The following is a 21,266-nucleotide window of genomic DNA, read 5'->3' on the forward strand; positions in this document are numbered from 1 at the left end:
CACCTCAACAAGAAACACCTTTTGTTCAATGTTGAAGGTGCTGAATCACACTGATGGTTCTTGATGGGTGCTGGGGATCTCCGCACACATTCAATACCCAAATCCCAGGAAGTCATCCCAATTAGGGGTTCTAGTACCCCTCTCTGGGCAGTGTCCATTCCTCTAAGCACGGCAGCTCTCGGGAGTCTTACCTCATCAATAAGTTGCTCCCACCTGTTTTTAGTAGGAAGGGTGCTTACCACAATTGGCACTGGCGATTTCACAATTGTGCAAGGGTGTGGTAGTTACAGGGATGCATTGTCACACTAGAGTCATTAGGGCCACATTTGCATCAACTGCTTGTTTATCATCGCAGCATGATGAGCCATCTTCTTTTGCTGCCTTGTAAGGTGTGCTTTGAATCTGTGAATCATCGACTGCTACATCGCATTGATGAATGCAGTTCTATTCCCTGAGGATATGTCGTTAAACATGGTAGTTGAAAGTCGATCCTCATGAGTCATCTCAGGGGCAGACCTCAGATGGTGGCCAACCGCCTGGCAAAAAAGCCTGTAACTCGAATTTCAAATTATGTGGCCCCCGGATGCCAATGATTCATTGATTTTTGCCAAAATTACCTCAGCTCCTTCCCCATCCTCCTCCCCCCCCTGTATCTGACTTCGTAACCGCATGCCAGAAAAGATTTCCAAAAAGTCAGGAAACACGAGAACAAGTGTAACAGCCCTGCAGTGGCACAATTGATGGACCATGGGATTGGAGTTGAGCCTTTGTCATTCTTAGTGATTTGTAAAGTAATTTACTCACGCATTGTGTATATCACCAAACCGGTAGCACAGTAAGTTGCTCCTGCTCCGACGCCAGACCTAGACACCAACACCACTTTGCTTGCCACTTCGCATGGAAAAAGCTCTTTTGAGGGCCAGCAGGTGAAGCTATAAAAAGATCAATAGTTCTACTTGCAGAAAGTAGTACCTGCAATAACATTTGGGGTGGAAGCAGGTTGGAACATCGATCATAAGATATGGCCTCAACTTGAAGGAATTTTCTGGCGGCGTGTTTTGCAATTGCTGAACTATCTATCCATCTATCTATCCATGACCATAATCAGACCCGAGTTAGCCCTGGAGGGCTTACACCTAGTGGTGATATGGAAGTCAATGGCATTGCTGAGAAAGATGTGTATTTCTAATCCTGAACCAGCGTATAAAATACTGGCTCCTCCCGAAAACCATCCGTATGAAGGTTTACTGTTGTCCTGGTATGGAAAGGGGAAAGCATGCATGCAAGCAGCTAATATTTCGATGGACATGCTGCTGGAGCAGCCGCAAATTGCAAGAAGAAAACTGAAACAGTGGTCATGGATTGAAAATCTTGATAAGTATGGAAAGTTACCCACAGCCCTAGATCTGGGTTCCACAATGAATAAAGTGGCCAAAATGCCTAACTATCTTCGACAATTTCCTTCTAGATACCATCGTGATGGCTTCCTTCACCTACGAACAAATGCATACAAATCAAAACAAATGATGGCAATGAGACACATTGGAAATGTAAAGGACGATGCCTGTAGGCACTGTTTATTAAAGGCCGAAAGAGTAAAACATTTACTAATTGAATGTCATCCGCTCAGAGACCTAATATCTATACACCTGAGTAAATTTGAGCCTAAAACTGGAAACGTGGATGATTTTTGGGCTCGTTTTCTGAGCGGGAGCTCGGTACATTTAACTTGCTCAGTCATAACTTCCTTAATAAAATCATAAACTGATGGCTTGAAGAAATAGCAAACAGAAATGAAAGTAATTAAGAAGAGTGATGGAATCAAATAAATGTTGTAATAAAAGTTTGTAATAAACTATAAGTTACAAATAAAAACATTTTTTTTTAAAAAAGATCTGTTCACTTATAACCGTTAAAACAACTCGGAACATTCTGAACTTTAAGTCTTTAAGACAAATAATGCTCTTAGTACTGAGAAGAGGAAGAGTGGTCCAGAGTTACCAAAGCGTAATGTGCGGTCTGGTTGTTGTAATGACCCACACCTGAGTGAGACCTTTAAACATTTAAAGGCCCTTCAGGTGCAGACTAAAGAGAAGCAGCAGGAAGAAGCAGAGGTTGGAGTTGTTGCTGTGCAGAGAGCGGGACGCTGTGCAGAGAGTCTGGTGGAGGCCTGGATCCCTGGTGTGTGCAGAGGACGCGCTGTGGGAAGCAATTTTAAGGCTGGTGACACTGAGGGAGGGAGAAGCTCCCTGCGTCCTGCAGCCCACTCCGCTGTGCGGTTCTCACCAGTGAGCGCACAGGGTTGTGCAGGCTTCATTGAAAGACAGCGCGAGCAGCGGTAGGCTGGCGGGCACTTTCAAACGTTGCAGCAGTCCCGAGGAACGAAGAAGAAGTGGAAACAGTGTGCAAGAAAGAGATGCTAGGACAGACCAGTGAGTTGGATTGTTGCAGGTGACCCCGGGGTGCTCTGAAGGAGAATGCTGAATGATTTTGAATACCGAATCTTTCAATTTAAGCAAACTGGACACAACTCTCCTATCACGAGATGTCGACTAGGAGAATACTGTAACACGCATTGCCAAAGCCAAATAATCTTAATTGAACAAGCCAAAGAGGGGCAATATTAAACCAAAGGAGAAAAAAGTTCAAAAAAGATCTCCTGGTCTGCAATCTAGACCTGCCAATCGCTGACACCTATGTCAACGCTTCTTCCAGGCAGACTGTCAGTGACATCCTCTTTGTCACTCTCTCTCTGGACCTCTGGATTCCACACATGGTCTCTGTCCTCTCCCCTTACTCTTTGCCCATTTACGGGGGCACCAGATGGGAAGTACTCTTGGCATGCTTCTCATCCTCTAGGTGTATCATTAAAGTCTATCAGAATGGCACTGTCATGGCTCAGGGATTTCAGCCCAACCTCCTCCTTCTTGATAGGCATCTTCCATCTCTCATCAAGCTCCTCCCTTCTCCTGCCACTATGCCGTCTGCCACCATTCTCGCCCCCTCTCCACCTCTGACCGGCATACCAAATCCCTGTACCCCTCCTCAAAAGACCTTCAAAAGTGGCAACCAGCTTCACCTAGATACCCTCAATGCTCGCTCTGCTTTTAAACACTCCTCTGATATCTGTCGCCTTCTTGAAGACTTTGACTTTGATGTTTTCGCTCTCACTGAGACGTGGTTCACTGCAAGCTCTGTCACTGCTTTTGACACACTCCTCCCTGGGGGCTACAAGATCCTCTCTAATCTCAGGCCTAACCGGTCTGGAGGCAGAGTGGCCTTGATCTTCCTTGAATGGGTCCCTGCTACTATCTTTCCCACTCTTCCTTCAAATGCCTCGTCTGCAGGCTTGGTGTGTCACCAACCCTCTCGTTGTCTCTTGCCACTATCTACAGGACCCCTGGTCCAGTTCCTTCTTCCTCTAGGAGTGGTCTGACGTCACCTCTTCTCTTCTTGCCTCCACCGCCAAGCTTCTCCTCCTCAGAGACTTCAATACTCACCTTGACTCTCCTGATTCGACCACTGGATCTTCCACAGCCTCTGTGACTTTCTTTCCCTCACCATTCATCCCTCCGGTCCGACAGACTCAGCCAGACATATCTTGAAAGCTCCCATCTCAGCAGACACCCCCATCTGCAACCCTCTCACTACACTTCTCTCCTGGTCTAACCATGCTCTCCTGTCTTCTCACCTGGATCTCTTAGGTCCCCCTGCTAAACCCATGCCTGCACTGCCAGCCTCCTTCTCTGTCATCAGACCAATGAAGCAAGTGGCAGTCTCTGCTTCTGCCGGCACTTTTATTTCCCCTCCCACTCCTGCCACGGACTCCCACACTGACTCTGCCCTTGCTAATCTTCACCTCTCCATCATCAACCCCCTGGATCTTCTTGCCCCTGTCATGAGGATCTGTATGAAGCCTGCCTCCAAGCGCAACACTTGGTATGGCTCAGACCTAACCTTTCTGAAACACAAGTGAAGAGTTGTTAAGCGGAAGTGGAGGATATCAGGTACATCCTCTGAAAGACTTGACTTCCACCTGCTCCAAAGGTAATACAGACTCTTCATCCGCACGAAAAAGAAGGCCCATATCCAAGCTCACATCTCTGGGGACACTAAAAACACAGGCAAACTGTTTAAAATCTGAAAAGAACTCGCCAATCCGACTATCCACTTCTCCCCCGCCTTCCATGACTCTCTGTCCTTCTCTGTCCTCACTCTCTTCTGCTGCCCTCCATCCCCCACCTGCTTGCAGGCATTCCTTGGCCCCCTCTCCCTTCCCTTCTACTCTCTTCTTTCTCGCCTATAGCACAGGATGAGATCACTAGACATGACCTTTTGGAGAAGCTGGTCATCTCCCAACTGATCCAACACACTTCATCTGCTGGATGTCTCCACATCCACCAGTCTGGCTTCAGAGCAGCCAGAGGCATGGAAACTGCTCTACTGAACACTTGTGATGGTTTGCTCTCAAACCTTGATTCCAACTCTTCATCTGTTCTTATCCTTCTGGATCTTTCCTCTGCCTTTGACACGGTCAATCATGCTACCCTGACAAATCGGCTCTGGGACACCCTTGGCATCACAGGGCTGACACTGAACTAGTTCACCACTTTCCTCGCTGACCAACCTTCCCAGGTTCAACTGTGCCCTTTTCTCTCCCCTATCACACTCTTCACCTGCAGTGTCCCTCAAAACTATATCCTCTCTCTGTGGCTCTTCAACATCTAACTTGCCCTTCTGCCCCACCTGATCTCCTCCTTCTCTCCTCATTTCCAATGTTATGCAGATGACATACAGCTCTCCTTCAAGCTTCCCTCTACCTCATCTTCCTCCTCATCTCTCATCCCTGACTGTCTGCATGCGATTCAGGCATGGTGGGATGCCAATGACCTCTGTCCTAATGCCAGTAAGACTGACATCCTTCTCATTGGGACCCCAGCATCCTCCTTCCCTCCTTCCCTCTGGCAACCCTCTATAGGTCCCCTCCCCTCACCTTTTTGTGAGGCATAGATAACCTTGGTGTCATCTTTGACACCTCACTCTCCTTCTCTCCTCACATCGCGGGCCTTGCCAAGAAGGCCCACTATCAACTGCACCTCCGCAGAGGCATTCTCCCTTTCCTCACCTTCCCCCAGTAACTCAATGTCTCCAGAGCTATGGTCCTCTCTAGGCTGGACTTCTGCAACAGCACCTTCCTCAATCTTCCCTTACCCTCCCTCCGCCCCTTCACTAATCCAGAACTGGACTGCAAGACTTATCCTTGGCCTCCAGCACAGGGACACCATCTCTAAAATCAGCCCTACATTCTCTACACTGGCTCCTGGTTGCTGCTAGGATCAAGTTCATTTCCCTCTGCACTTGTGCGATCTGAATAACACAAGGCCTAGTAAGATAGTTGGTTTGTTCCCTTTGTTTCCCCCTCCTTGTCTTGTTGCACCTAGAAACACTTGTGTACAGGACCGTATATAAATGCCATGTCATATTATATCATATCCCCAAGGCTTTCTGGGGCCTGGGACCCTGGTACATCCAACTCTCTCTCCCTAAATACCTCCCTGTTAGAGCTCTTTGGTCTTCTAATTCCAACTCTCTGCAGATCAGACATTTCTCTAAGCAGGGAGTGGGGGTAGCTCTCTCTACTCCACAGGAGCCTCTCTCTGGAATGGTCTCCCTGCCCCTCTCAGCCTTGAGCCGATCTCCTTAAGTTCCAGAAGCTTGTCCAGACCCTCCTTGTCTCTTTTTCCTTCCCTCTCCTCCTACCCTACTAACACCCTCTTCTTCCACTGTGACTGGCTGACTGGTTCCCTCTGTGCTCTATAGGGCACCACGTCCTGCCGACCACTCCACCCCCCCTCTTCGCACTTAGCATGTGGACCCTCTCTGCCTGCACCCCATGAAATCCCTTGCACTTCCTCTCCTGACCTCCCCACATCACTCGCCTATGCCCTGTGGCCTTCTCCCCCCATCCTCCCCACCTTTTTCCCTTGCATTCTCTCCCCTCTACCCTGAATTTCTTTCCCACCACATCATTTCGCATTTGCGCAGACTGGCACCACCCCCCCTCTCCTTCGCACTTCGTGTTACTGCACTTGCACAATCAGAATGTCACCAGGACTAGTTATCTTTCTCCCTTACTCCCCCCTTTTTTGGTCTTGTGGTCTTGTGGTGCCTCGTAACACCATGTGTTGTAGAGGGGCCTTACAAATACCCAATACATACATAAATAAATAAATAAATCAATAAACAAATAGTGGTTAGTCCTGGCAGGTGAGTGGACCAGGAAGAAGATAACTTTAAGTACTGTGAATGTGGTAGAAGGTTGTGGTGGAAATAATTGGCAAATCCATTACAGTGTTTGATGAACTGTTGTATAAACATCCTGACTAGGATGTTGTTTCTAAAGAATACATTTTATGTGATAATAATTGATTGATCTCCAGAGAACATTTCCTTTGACTTCTGACTTGCTGTGTGAAGAAAACGTCTTTTGTTTTACCAAGCAGAAGGTTGTGGAAACGTTAACTATTGTTAGCAAGTCTGAAAAACCCTTGCCAAGTTAAGGATTTATTGAAATAAAATACCTTTAATTTCTACCTCGAGTGGAACTTGGCCAGTTCAAAGAACGTTTCTGAAATTGAACTTTAGTTATGAAAATCCTGTCAAAGGAGACACTGTTAAGAAGGGGGCAGATAGATCTCTCTGAAGCCGCTTATAGGTTTTTCAAGAACAACGAGGTTGTGCAAACAGTGAAATACTTGTTTATGGAATGTCCGGCCCTTCAATCTAGAAGACAGAAATGTTTTATTGTGGGAAAGAAGTCTATACACCTTTTTCACTTCTGATAGTATTGCTGTGGCATCTTTTGTATAATCATGGGAGATTATCGGTTGAGGAGAAAAATGTGACAGGCTGTTCACCATTCACGGCTGGTGTTATTTTGATCTTTTTAACACATTATTTACACTTTTAGTATTGCATTTTTAAAAATGTTAGTGTATTGACCATGTATTTTAAATGATTAATTTGTATGATGTCTTCTTTGTTTTTTTTTTCTTTTGTTGTAAAGTTTTGAATAAACCAAAAACAAATGATAAAAAAAATAATCCTGACTTGATCCAAGGGAAGGGGATCCATCCCTGGTCACAAGGATTACCGAGTATAACTTTTGTGTTTGAATGTATGTTATTTTGTGAAGTTTAAACTGCCAGATGATTCCTGTATAATTTTGTTGTATGTATTAGTGTGAGGGACAGATACCTTTGAACATAAGGCCATTTTTTTAGCCTTAGTTTTTTAGGTAGGGGAATCCTTGTTAGGCTAGGGAAAGATAGGCATCTGTCTAACATCTTTTTATTGAATAAAAATAGCAACTTGTGAGAATCCTATACCTGTGTGTCCGCCTCGCAATTCTGACCCCTCACAGTGCCCTAAACCATTTTGCCACACTCTCGGGAATCGCTGATTATGTAAAGGTTTAGTGGGAAAATAAAGCAAGAAATGTCACACATATTTGGTAACCTAATTGATCTGGACCCCTAGCTGTTCCTCGTGGACATCTGGGAAGACATTGACAGCAGAAGGTATGGGTAAGCCTTTATCTCTAATATATGTATACTTGCCAATATATATCACTTCAACCTTAATCACATCTTGTCTAATGCCCAGCAGATGAATTTCTCATTTGCATCTTAAACCTGGTAAGGAAAACGCATTCTGCCCCTTGGGTATAGATATTTGCCTAAGCACAGGCTAAGGGCCATGAGCCTTCAGTGTGTTAAGACAAGAACTCTTGAAATGGCAACTTTCGCGTGTAAACCATATCATTTGTTCACCCAGCTAGTATGCTAAAGGAATTCATGCTGAGAGTTGGTCGTGGTGGCAGAATGTGAGCATGTTGCATTTTACATATTGTGCTGCAAAGCCAAAGGAGCAAAATGATTTTTATAAGTCATTTCCCTTCCTTTGGGAGTTAAATTCCTCAATCTCCTGAGAGCCTGTTCTTCGGAACTTTCCAGGTCTCTGTTATCCACATCCAGCAGGAAGGTAAATATCTTACAAATTACAGAGATGTCCTACTTTCCTTTGCTTAAATTGACTCTCTTTTAAATGTTGTGTATGATTTGACTTCAAACTCCAACCACCCTCCCACCCCCACACCACACTCTGAAAGGCTTAAGCCTTGTTGTAAGCACTGCAGCCCACAAATCATACATTTTGGCCACTTCAACCTTTATAATGGTATGTATTCTTGCAACGAGATATAGCAGTGTTATGGGGTAGTGCTTCACAACTCATATTAGCCAAATGGGGAGTGCAATGGTTGGAATTATGTGGGTGTAAAAACCGTTGTACCAAAACAAGGGTTCCCCAGAAACATATTAAGGTATAGGGAAATGGCAGGAATGATGGGGGACATTTCTGGGCCCATATGTAGTGATATACATAGCAGGGGGAGAGTATGGAAACATGGTAATGACGGTTTCAATTATCAGTACTCTAGTGTAGACTTGGGCATTCCAAGATGGCTGATGGCATTTCCGATAATTCATTTAAAGGTGACGGAATAATAATGAATCTGTGAACCAAACACTTGGTGCAATGGAAATTGTTCCCACACATATGACTCCTCGTATGAGCTTTGGTTCTATTCTTCTAAACTGTTTATTCTTAACCAAGTTCACAAAAATGGCCCTACTCAAGGAAATAAAACACATATTTTAAAATCATGATGATAAATGTGTGCTGTTATTATGCTTACAATTTGCACAATGTGTCAATTTACTAATGTTGTCCTAGGTAAGACTGTATACAGTATTATCATTTTATTATTGTGGTCAAACACAACGTGATACTAATATTAGAATTCAGCTGCTAGAAGTACCTTGAATACTTTTGATAAATGAATTAAAGTCATTTTAAATTTCTAAACTTTGTGAAACAGCTTGTTTTCTTTAAGAAATTTGGATTTTGACAGAGGGGTCTTTTTGTGTTCTCTGATGAAGTCCCCTGTCTCTGGGGACATCTAGCTGGGCAAACCGGGGTGTTGGGGACCTCCAAAAACGAATGGAGTATAGACCTGGGGCTGGTATGGGAAGCTTCCCCTGGATACTCTCTCTTAATCCCTGTCACTGGGCAGGGGACCGTTAAATGCTAAATAAAATGATAGTAACTCTTTAAGAAAGAGGAAGCGGCCAGGACAAAACACACTTCCTGTTATACCTGACACTATATAGGCATGAACTACTTTAATGAACAGGAGGTCATCATTACTCACACTCCAATGATTTAATTAAATTGCCTTTACTATAATCATACAAACATGCATCTTATCAAAAATTCATAATTTATGTACAACCATTTGACAATTCATTAACAATCTCACATATTTAGATCCCTTCAACCACAGTGAAGCCTGTTAGTTAAAATGTCATTAAATAAATCAGATACAACTTGAAAAAAACACCCAGATTTCATTTAATCAAACAAAATATATATGACAAAGACCCCATGAAGACAAACTAGACACGCTACTTAAAGTGCTAAGTGGCTAAGTGTGGTGAAGTGCTGTCAAGCAGTGTGGGACACTGTACTCTTTCTTACCTGTGACGTGGATTTTCAAAGTCACTCAAATGGTATGGCTGGCCCCTCCCACCACATATGGTGCCTTTAAGAACTGAAACACGCATGCAGAGTGTGAGCATGGCCAATTGCGGTGAAGTGCAGTTAAGCAGTGGAGGACGCTATACTCTTTCTTACTTGTGACTTGTATTTAGAAAATCACTTGAATGGCACGACGGGCCCCTCCCACCACTTGTGGTGCCTTTAAGAACTGAAGCTGCCTGCGTAGCATGCACGTGTGGTTAAGTGCGGTGAAGTGCAGTCAAGCAGCGGAGGACATTGTACTCTTTCTTACCTGTGACTTGAATTTTGAAAGTCCCTCGAACAGCACAGCACGGCTGGCCCCTCCTACCACCTATGATGCCTTCAAAGAACTGAAGCTAGGAGGTGCAGTGAAGTGCAGTCAAGCAGTCTGGCTGTAGGCTGTCGACTGCAGGTGTAACTTCTTGAAAGGGAAAGTCTCTCATTGTTCTCTGATTTTATCATCACTTGCAGCTTATCTTCCCTGTGATTCACATGGCTTTTCTGGATTTAACTGTTAAAGCATGCCCTCTAAGAATAAAACCTACCAGCTCTGCAACACAGTACAGAATAAACAAACCATAAATAACCAGCTTCTGGAAGAAAAAAAAGCGCAAGCAAATATGGACCGACATCCATTCATATTGGACAATGGAATGATTACAGCTCAACGGAGCATGGAAAAATCCCTGAATACTTCCAACAGGGCAATTTAATTACTTTTTTTTTTAAATGTTTTGTTTGATTTGTCAAACTTTTCATTTTTCCATTTTTTGAGTCTTCCTACAAAAAGGTTTTTAAACTGTGTTTCAATTCGGCTTTTCTTTTACAATTCCTTATCGATCTCAATCCAGAAGTTGATCACTGTGATGATCAGCCACTGATGGTTTCCTTGGAGCAGTGTTGCCCATCTCACCTCTGCTGTCATTTGTTGCTCTGAGATTTTGAAAAAATCTCTAAATAGATCTCGTTTATTTTTTAGTTCTGTGCACACCATGATTAGATGGAATAGAGCTTCTTTCCCCATTGGATCTTTACAGTATCGACAGACAGGAGAAATATTTTTGGCTCGGTCTGTTAAAGCCAAGTATTCGCGTGTGGGTAAAATGTTCAGCCGAAAGCGCAAGAATAAATCACGAATTTTCACACTTGGGAATTGGACGAGATAAGAAGTTAACTGGTTGAGTGCTCTTGCTTCCATGTAGCTGGTTAAATGGCGTTTATAAGTTGTTTGTTCTTCGATCGTTCTTATCCAATCGTTCTTCTGAATTTTTTGTTTTGCATATTGAGGTCTATTTCTTAACATTTCCTCTGTGATTTCTTCTTCTTGCATTTATTGCTTAATTTCACTTGTCCACTTTATTAGAGCTGCAACTTGGAATGCTTGTTTTTTTTCTTTAAGAATTTCAAATGATGGTATATTTTCCTCTGAAATGATTTTTCTGTGGAGGTCCATTTGTTTCCATAGCACTATGGACTGAATAGATTGTAAGGCAAGTTCATATCTGATTCTGGCTATTGGAAATGATTTTGGCAAGGCAAGGGTTTTTCTCCAGAAAATAGCTTCATATTTGGACCATTTCAATAGATGTTGGTTTATCAGGGATTCACTTGCATAAGTCAAGATTGGTATGACCTTTTGTTTACATAGTAGAGTTGTAGCTTTTGCAGAGTAAGTGCCATATTTGCAATGAGAAAACCGGCCTTGCCTTGCTAACGATGCTGCTTTTTCTTAAAAGTTTTCTTGACATTCTTTTTCGTTCGCCGATGGCTTGATTAATGCACCTAAGTGTTTTATTGTTTTGGTTAGCTTAATCTCTTTGTCTTCCAGATAGAATTTTGGGGTCCATTGCTTCTTGGATTTTTCAGTTATAAGTTTCATTATCTTAGTTTTGTTGATGTTGATTTGAAGATCATTTTCCTTCATGAAATTTTGAGTTTTGTTCAATGTTATCTGCAGACCTTTCACAGTTTTGTCCAAGATGATAATGTCATCAGCATAGATTAGGGTTTGAACATTTTCACTGTTGATTTTAGGAGGATTCGCCATCGGATGGTGAATTTTTTCTTCAAAATTGTGGGTGAAGAGATTATAAGCCATTTCCAAGTAAGAATTGATTCTGTTGCCTTTCCGTTGTTTGTAAGACGTATTCGAATACAGCTGTTGTATTGGGTTCAGAATAGTAGATGGACAGCCCCACACAGCCAATTTGGACCAGAGAAGTTGTCCATTAACTGAATCAAAGGCCATTTTTAGATCTATGAAGATTGCATAGACCTGATGTGCTTTCGTCAACCCTTCGTATTTTAGCATATTCAATAGCAAAAGATTGACGTTGGTACTTATTTTTGTGACAAAGCCAGTTTGCCTTTTTGCTTGTCTTCCGTGCTGTATGGCCCAACAGTTTAATTTTTTTTGTAAATATCAGGCAAATAATTTTCCTCACGGATCCAACAGGGCAATTGGTCTGTAGTTGGCCGGGTTTTTCCGATCACCTGCTTTGTAGATTGGTATCAGAACAGCTACAGACCAAATGCGTGGAATTCCCTTAGATTTTTCTATCAGATGTAAGAGATGGAAAAAGAATTTGGCCCAGTGTTCTGGATCTGCTTTAAGGTTGCTGTTGGCTAGCCCATCAGGTCCAGGTGCTCCAGATGAATTCAGGCACCTGATAGTGTTGGTAATGTCCTCTAAGTCCCATTTCAAGCTCCAGTCGTCAGTATCATCTTGTAGGTCTGTTGTTCGATGGTGTTTAGGTTTCTTGTATAGATTATCGAAGTGCTTAATCCATGTATGAGATTCAACTTCTTGAATCATGGATTGTTTTTTCGATGAATCATTCATCAAAGACCACAGGTGCCATGTGTTTTTCTGATTTAACGCTTTCAAAAGTTCTTCTGCGTCGTGTTGCTTTATTACCATTTTATAAGATTTCATTAAGTTGGAGTATTTTTGTTTTTCCTTTTTTATTTCGGCTTCATAGTCTCTTCTGTTTTTCTTTATTTGTCGCAGACGTTTATAGTGTTTCTTTTTTTCTAGATGAATTTCTAAATTAAAATAATGAGTATGCGATTGCTTGCATCTTTTTTGATTTCTTGATGTTGTTTGTTGGTATTTCTCTAATATCCATCCATAATTTAGTTTCACATGATCCTTAAGCGGGGCCTCTTCAAATCGGACTGCTATTTCTTGAGTTTGTTGTTCTTTAATTCGCAGTCGGTTCAACCTATTATTTATTTCAAGTTCAGGGAGGATCAAACATTGATCACTTGATACTTCTGATAACCAGGAAATAAAAATTTGATGGTGATCGCTGTCTGGGTGTGGAGCATTCGTAGTCAAGTTTGTAATTTTCCGAATTCCTTCTGTTATAAAGATGTAATCAATTATTGAATTCGAGTTCTAACGTGACCAAGTCAACAGCGGGATACCTTTATCATTCATTGGTTGAGCACTCAAGAAGATGTTACGCAGCCTTGTTTATTTTCTAGCTCTCGATGTCATTTCGTTGGTAACTAATTGGTTTCCTTCTTTGTCGAAGAGATGAAAATTGAAGTCTCCTGCTATGATGATTTCATTCCCGCTGTTACTGCTGTTCAAATGATCAATTTCTTCACATATGCAATCGATGAATTTATTATCAGCCATAGCAGTAGGGTTCCAATATATATTGAAATTCGATAGACAAGTATATTCCACAGTGTTAGGTGCAATGGTGTTATGGATTGATGGCATCTCGATGGAAAGGTATTGGGCCCAAGGGTGAATATTTTTACTTTCTATTATTCGCCACAAAGGGTTGATTTTTGTTAATAACAACATTCCTGACGCCGGTCTTCCCTGTTGTGAGGATATAGCTGGATTCATGAACGTTCGATAGCCATCACATAGTACTTCCTCTTTCAGTCAGGTTTCTTGTAAACAAATGATGTCGGACTGTTCAAGTAAAGACGACTCATTATCAAACAGATGTCTATGACCTCTCGTATTCCAAGAACATAAGGTTGTGGTGGTTTCAGGTACATCTTTTCGTTGTTATAAGTATGTTGTCTTCACACTCTGGTTCACATTAGCATCAGAGATGTTTCTTGTTGTTTCAGATTGCTTGCACACCACCCGTTGTAATTTATCTTGGTTATGGGACCTAGGATTTGAGTCATTCGAATTATTTGGGTATTCTTGAGTTTTGTTCTGTATGCTTCGATTTTTAAATATATTTTTGCTGAATAGCTCGAGCGTTCTTGATTTTTTTTCCGCCCTCGATCGTGAGACCATGTTTTCTTCTATTTGAAATCCCAAAGTAGCCAATTGGTGTTTAGTGTCAAGAACACGTTGCATGATGTCGTGAGTGTAAAAATCAATGTGGGCTTCTTCCAGATATTGCTTGTTTGGAAATAGAACTAACTCAATATGTCCAGTTTCAATTTTAGTCAATTGCGGAATGGCCTTAAATAGTCGCAGAATATTATATCTGTTTAATATAACCGGTTCTTCTGTACTTGAACTTATCGGGTATATAGCTATTCTGTATGCACAAGAGGCATTTGACTGGTTTTTGAAGATTGGTCTGACCAGTTTAGGACTTAATTGAGCAGCCACATTTCTACTGGTTTCAGTTGGGCTATCTGATTCCTCTGATGGCCATATTTCTTCATTAGAAACTATTGAGTATGCCAAGGAGATATTAGTTTGCTGTTCGTCTTCGGTGTTTTCGCTATTTGAGCAATCTGTTAAGGAATCTTGACATTCATCTATTACAATAAGGGACTCGTCTTGTGAGTTTATAGAAATAGAGTTGCAGTCGCTTACATCATCTTCCGTCGATATATCTATCGGTTTGGTTGAATTTATAGAATTGATGCAAGTTTCTTGATTAATTACATCTATGAGTGCATCTAATGGTTCAGGCACTGTTTGATTGCCTTGTGGCCGAGCATTTTGTAATTTGTTCATTTTTCCTGTTTTCAGGATAGCTTGTTGGATAGTGGTCTGATTAGTACCCACCAGTTTTGTATTTTTCTTTGTCCTTTCATTATTCGTTTTCAGGGTAGTTTGTATTTTTCTCAGAAATGCACGTGACCCATTTTGTGGATTTTTAGTAGTCTTTTTGGTCTTCGATTCGGTCGATACATCTTGACCTATTAGTCCCCGTTTCGAGTGATCAAAAATATCGAATGGGTTACAAGGGGGTGGCTCACTTTTGCCTTGCATTGCAAATACTTGAGAGTTCTGTGATGCAACTGAACGTAGTTGATTCTCATATTGTGTTGATTGATCCGTTTTCCTCATCTCCAAATCAGGTAGGTTCTCTGTCTGAGTTTGTGTAGATGCACAGATAGAGTGCTTCATCACTTGGTCATGTTTTTTTTACTTTGTCATCAAACATTTTTTTAGTAATTGTTGCAACTGTGTCCATTAAAGTCAGTTTGTCAACTCTATCAGCCCTTGCCACTTCCGCTAATCTATTTTGCCATGTTCTTGATGATTCTGCTTCATATTTTAATCGTTCTTGAACAGAATTTATGAGGGATTCAAACTGGGTTTGCTTGGTCAGTATCATTGCCAACAGTGTTGCTTGACCTTTGATGGAATCCACCATCGCTTCTTCGATCTTTAGAAACGGGATCATAGCTGTAGATAGAACCGCTACCAATGTATTCTGTAAATCTAACATCGTCGTTGGCAATCTTTGTTGGTATTCTGGAGAATAACTTATATTTCCAGTTTTCCAGAAGTCATTTCATCCGATTTATACTTAGGCAATTCTTTCGCTGCAGAATTCAAAGGTTCTTTCACTGGAGCAACGAATCCTGTTGGGCCAATAGGGGTCGAAGTATCAATTTGTCCGATTTGCTTTGGCGTGTACATCCCCCCAAATACTTCATTTCTTTTTTCTTGTGAGTCCATAATTGCATCAATTTCGGTGATGTCAAGTGAAAGACGTGCAATTCGGACTAGGAGCGTTTTTTTGGGCTCATCAATTTTTGTGCCTATAGGCAAATATGTTGCTTGCCATTGCTGTTTCACTGCTCTCGCACGATCTTGAAGGGGCGTTAGGTGGCTATCGTCGTTTGTTGGGATGGGTCCCAACATATTTTGATGTGTCAGTGAATTAGTATCGCCACGTGTTGGACAATCGTGATCAGTGACAGTCCTCATATCAGCGTTCGATCGTATGGTCTTTATGTCAACTTTATCGCAACCAATATATTGCGCTCCATGCTTAAGATTGTCCATGTGTGCCTGATCCATTGGTTTCCCATTGATCATATTATGGGAATTTGTTGTATTCAAGCTATTCGATAAAGTCCATGGGTTACTTGGTGGTTTGTCATTGTATTTATAGGCATTAAGGATTCCTCTAGTTTACCCTGCAATCTAGTGCGTGGTTTAGTGATTTCCATTTAAGTTTGTCGATCTTAAGTAAGTAATGAATTTCCTATAAACTTGTGCACTTACCACGCCTATTGCCGCCAACAACTGCACCTCTCGCACAAATAGCAGCGTTCTTTCCGCCGAAAGGGTCACACTTTGATGATTATCAGGAGTTCTTCCTGTGGGTATTGCCACAATATGGTCACGTGAATCCGTTAGCGTGACCAGTCTCAGGGCAATGTAGGACCTGGAATACTCCGCTCTCCTCAACTGCTGATTGCTAAAATCATCAGGCTTACGCGAATTGGAGCGGAAAGATAATATTCAGTAGGAGCGGTACTAAGTGGATCAAAGGCCAGTGGCCCACAGTCTCCGCTTTCTGGCGGTCAGTGTGAGTTCTTTCACTTATTTGTGTATATACTCAGATATAACTTTCTGTTACTAGCTCTAGCGCCAAAGCCGCCAAACAGCCTAACAGCACCAGCCCTTCTGCCACCAGGGCTTACGCCACAAGGGTGGCGAAGAGGTGCCTTTGAAGTGATGATGGTATCACGTGACACGGTCACGTGTTCCTCTGTAGCTCCACCTCCCTCTAAGCAACAAGAGCCCAGCGCTCGCAGTGCTGCTGGAGGAGGGAGCAGGCAGGCAAATGCGGGCACAATTTAGAAAGAAGGCAGCACTCCTGATTCTGCGTCTGAATTTACACCAATGTTCTGCATACAACGCCACTCAGGAGGCGAAGAAGTGCCTTTGAAGTGATGATGGTATCACGTGACACGGTCACGTGTTCCTCTGTAGCTCCACCTCCCTCTAAGCAACAAGAGCCCAGCGCTCGCAGTGCTGCTGGAGGAGGGAGCAGGCAGGCAAATGCGGGCACAATTTAGAAAGAAGGCAGCACTCCTGATTCTGCGTCTGAATTTACACCAATGTTCTGCATACAACGCCACTCAGGAGGCGAAGAAGTGCCTTTGAAGTGATGATGGTATCACGTGACACGGTCACGTGTTCCTCTGTAGCTCCACCTCCCTCTAAGCAACAAGAGCCCAGCGCTCGCAGTGCTGCTGGAGGAGGGAGCAGGCAGGCAAATGCGGGCACGATTTAGAAAGAAGGCAGCACTCCTGATTCTGCGTCTGAATTTACACCAATGTTCTGCATACAACGCCACTCAGGAGGCGAAGAAGTGCCTTTGAAGTGATGATGGTATCACGTGACACGGTCACGTGTTCCTCTGTAGCTCCACCTCCCTCTAAGCAACAAGAGCCCAGCGCTCGCAGTGCTGCTGGAGGAGGGAGCAGGCAGGCAAATGCGGGCACAATTTAGAAAGAAGGCAGCACTCCTGATTCTGCGTCTGAATTTACACCAATGTTCTGCATACAACGCCACTCAGGAGGAGAAGAGGTGCCTTTGAAGTGATGATGGTATCACGTGACACGGTCACGTGTTCCTCTGTAGCTCCACCTCCCTCTAAGCAACAAGAGCCCAGCGCTCGCAGTGCTGCTGGAGGAGGGAGCAGGCAGGCAAATGCGGGCACAATTTAGAAAGAAGGCAGCACTCCTGATTCTGCGTCTGAATTTACACCAATGTTCTGCATACAACGCCACTCAGGAGGCGAAGTGGTGCCTTTGAAGTGATGATGGTATCACGTGACACGGTCACGTGTTCCTCTGTAGCTCCACCTCCCTCTAAGCAACAAGAGCCCTGCGCTCGCAGTGCTGCTGGAGGAGGGAGCAGGCAGGCAAATGCGGGCACAATTTAGAAAGAAGGCAGCACTCCTGATACTGCGTCTGGATTTACACCAATGTCCTGCATACAACGCCACTCAGGAGGCGAAGAGGTGCCTTTGAAGTGATGATGGTATCACGTGACACGGTCACATGTTCCTCTGTAGCTCCACCTCCCTCTAAGCAACAAGAGCCCAGCGCTCGCAGTGCTGCTGGAGGAGGGAGCAGGCAGGCAAATGCGGGCACAATTTAGAAAGAAGGCAGCACTCCTGATTCTGCGTCTGAATTTACACCAATGTTCTGCATACAACGCCACTCAGGAGGCGAAGTGGTGCCTTTGAAGTGATGATGGTATCACGTGACACGGTCACGTGTTCCTCTGTAGCTCCACCTCCCTCTAAGCAACAAGAGCCCTGCGCTCGCAGTGCTGCTGGAGGAGGGAGCAGGCAGGCAAATGCGGGCACAATTTAGAAAGAAGGCAGCACTCCTGATACTGCGTCTGGATTTACACCAATGTCCTGCATACAACGCCACTCAGGAGGCGAAGAGGTGCCTTTGAAGTGATGATGGTATCACGTGACACGGTCACATGTTCCTCTGTAGCTCCACCTCCCTCTAAGCAACAAGAGCCCAGCGCTCGCAGTGCTGCTGGAGGAGGGAGCAGGCAGGCAAATGCGGGCACAATTTAGAAAGAAGGCAGCACTCCTGATACTGCGTCTGGATTTACACCAATGTCATGCATACAACGCCACTCAGGAGGCGAAGAGGTGCCTTTGAAGTGATGATGGTATCACGTGACACGGTCACGTGTTCCTCTGTAGCTCCACCTCCCTCTAAGCAACAAGAGCCCTGCGCTCGCAGTGCTGCTGGAGGAGGGAGCAGGCAGGCAAATGCGGGCACAATTTAGAAAGAAGGCAGCACTCCTGATACTGCGTCTGGATTTACACCAATGTCCTGCATACAACGCCACTCAGGAGGCGAAGAGGTGCCTTTGAAGTGATGATGGTATCACGTGACACGGTCACATGTTCCTCTGTAGCTCCACCTCCCTCTAAGCAACAAGAGCCCAGCGCTCGCAGTGCTGCTGGAGGAGGGAGCAGGCAGGCAAATGCGGGCACAATTTAGAAAGAAGGCAGCACTCCTGATACTGCGTCTGGATTTACACCAATGTCATGCATACAACGCCACTCAGGAGGCGAAGAGGTGCCTTTGAAGTGATGATGGTATCACGTGACACGGTCACATGTTCCTCTGTAGCTCCACCTCCCTCTAAGCAACAAGAGCCCAGCGCTCGCAGTGCTGCTGGAGGAGGGAGCAGGCAGGCAAATGCGGGCACAATTTAGAAAGAAGGCAGCACTCCTGATTCTGCGTCTGAATTTACACCAATGTTCTGCATACAACGCCACTCAGGAGGCAAAGAGGTGCCTTTGAAGTGATGATGGTATCACGTGACACGGTCACGTGTTCCTCTGTAGCTCCACCTCCCTCTAATCAACAAGAGCCCAGCGCTCGCAGTGCTGCTGGAGGAGGGAGCAGGCAGGCAAATGCGGGCACAATTTAGAAAGAAGGCAGCACTCCTGATTCTGCGTCTGAATTTACACCAATGTTCTGCATACAACGCCACTCAGGAGGCAAAGAGGTGCCTTTGAAGTGATGATGGTATCACGTGACACGGTCACGTGTTCCTCTGTAGCTCCACCTCCCTCTAATCAACAAGAGCCCAGTGCTCGCAGTGCTGCTGGAGGAGGGAGCAGGCAGGCAAATGCGGGCACAATTTAGAAAGAAGGCAGCACTTCTGATACTGCGTCTGGATTTACACCAAAGTTCTGCATACTGTTTAATTACTATTGACTGTGGGGAGCCAGTGAACCAACAAGAAGGGGAACAGTCACAGTGTCCTTGCAAACTGATAGCTCCATGCTACCACCAATTGATACAAATGTGCTGCTGAACATGTGGTACAGCTGACAGCTTGAGTCTGTAGGATTTCACCTATTCAGCGCTTGGCACCCCATTGTACAATTATTGGCTTTGATTGTTCCAAATCGCCTGATCTTGAAAAGTTCTCAGATTAACTTAACGATACTTTCAACGAAGTTAATTGTACTGACAGAATTGAAACATCTGTGGCTTCTAAGGAGATGAGCTATCTGCTCATAATACTCAAAGCATTATTAACTCTTTGTACTGACATCCTGAAAGAGCCAAAGAAGATCTATTGTATTGTTGGAACAATTGTTTTTGTCATTTTAGACAGTAGCGTATGTGAAGAAACCAATAAAGCACACACTAACGGGCTCATTGCAATCTCTAGTAATAATGCCTTGCACATCATGGAAGGGGTGTTGCACCAAGATACCTTCCCGGATGAGCCCATTGCCAGTGATGTCATGGATCCTGTTAGGACAACACTAGACCCGCCTTCTAACATTGTAGACATTACTGGCAAAAAAGGAAGTCTAACTCCAACAGAAAAAACATTTTACAAAACCACTGGACAGTTGGATACAGCTATCAAAAGTACCTTGAATTATTCCTGCTTCTATAGTCTCAATGGGTTCAGATGAAGATTCCTCTTCTGTCTGCTTGGCAACACAAGGTGACAATATCACTGCCCATGCCAAAGAGACATGTGACACAGATGGGAAATCTCTGGGTGTTAAATTTCACGCTCATGCAGACTCCTCATCTGACCCTCAAAAGTGTTGTATCAAAAACACTGCAAAACCGAACTCAAGTAAAAATTGCAATGGAGCTAGTTAAATTAAAATCACTGAGGTGTTTACCACATTTGACAGAGCGTTCATAAACCAAGACAAAGTGGTACAACTCTTGCATTGCATGCTGCAACTTCGCTATATTAGTACCAAGGATCTTTGTTTGGTGGAACGTCTGGCGCTTAATAGTATGACTAATTGGCCTTTGGTACATTTTATCTCTCCTGTGATTATTGTCCACTTGTTGCCTTTTTCCCCAAGACTTTAATAAAATGGGTTATGAAATCACTGGATTGAAATCCTCTATGAGATGGTCAAGACTAGATATATGTAACTGTAAAAGGATGTACATGGAAGGACAGTGCACCATTTAGGAGATGTTTTGAAACAAAGTCAGTCAATGTAGCCAGGGACCAGCTAGTCATGGTTACCCTCAGCTTTATTGAGCAAACAGCATTGACCTTCGATGAGCTATGATTACATTGCCCTTCATTTTGTGTCTTGGAACACTATAGGTTTTCGATCATTTATGAGTAACTTTAAAGGACTTAGTGTACTTAACAATGATGAATTGTGTGCTTTGCAAGAAACTTGGTCGTTTCAAATAATACAATTAGATGGCTATAATATAGTACAGAGAAATGCCATGAAGAACCGTACAGGCAGACTCTCCAGAGATCTTATTACAGGAGCTAAATGCATCCTGAATCCCAAGGAATATATACCCGAATTAGTTAACCCTTATGTATTATCTCCTGTATTCTCGCTGCCTTCGAATTCTTGTCTTCCTATGCTCCTTATCATTACTGTTTA

The sequence above is a fragment of the Ambystoma mexicanum genome, chromosome 9 (genome assembly GCF_040938575.1).
Source record: "Ambystoma mexicanum isolate Mex_15411 chromosome 9, UKY_AmexF1_1, whole genome shotgun sequence".
Taxonomy (NCBI): domain Eukaryota; kingdom Metazoa; phylum Chordata; class Amphibia; order Caudata; family Ambystomatidae; genus Ambystoma; species Ambystoma mexicanum.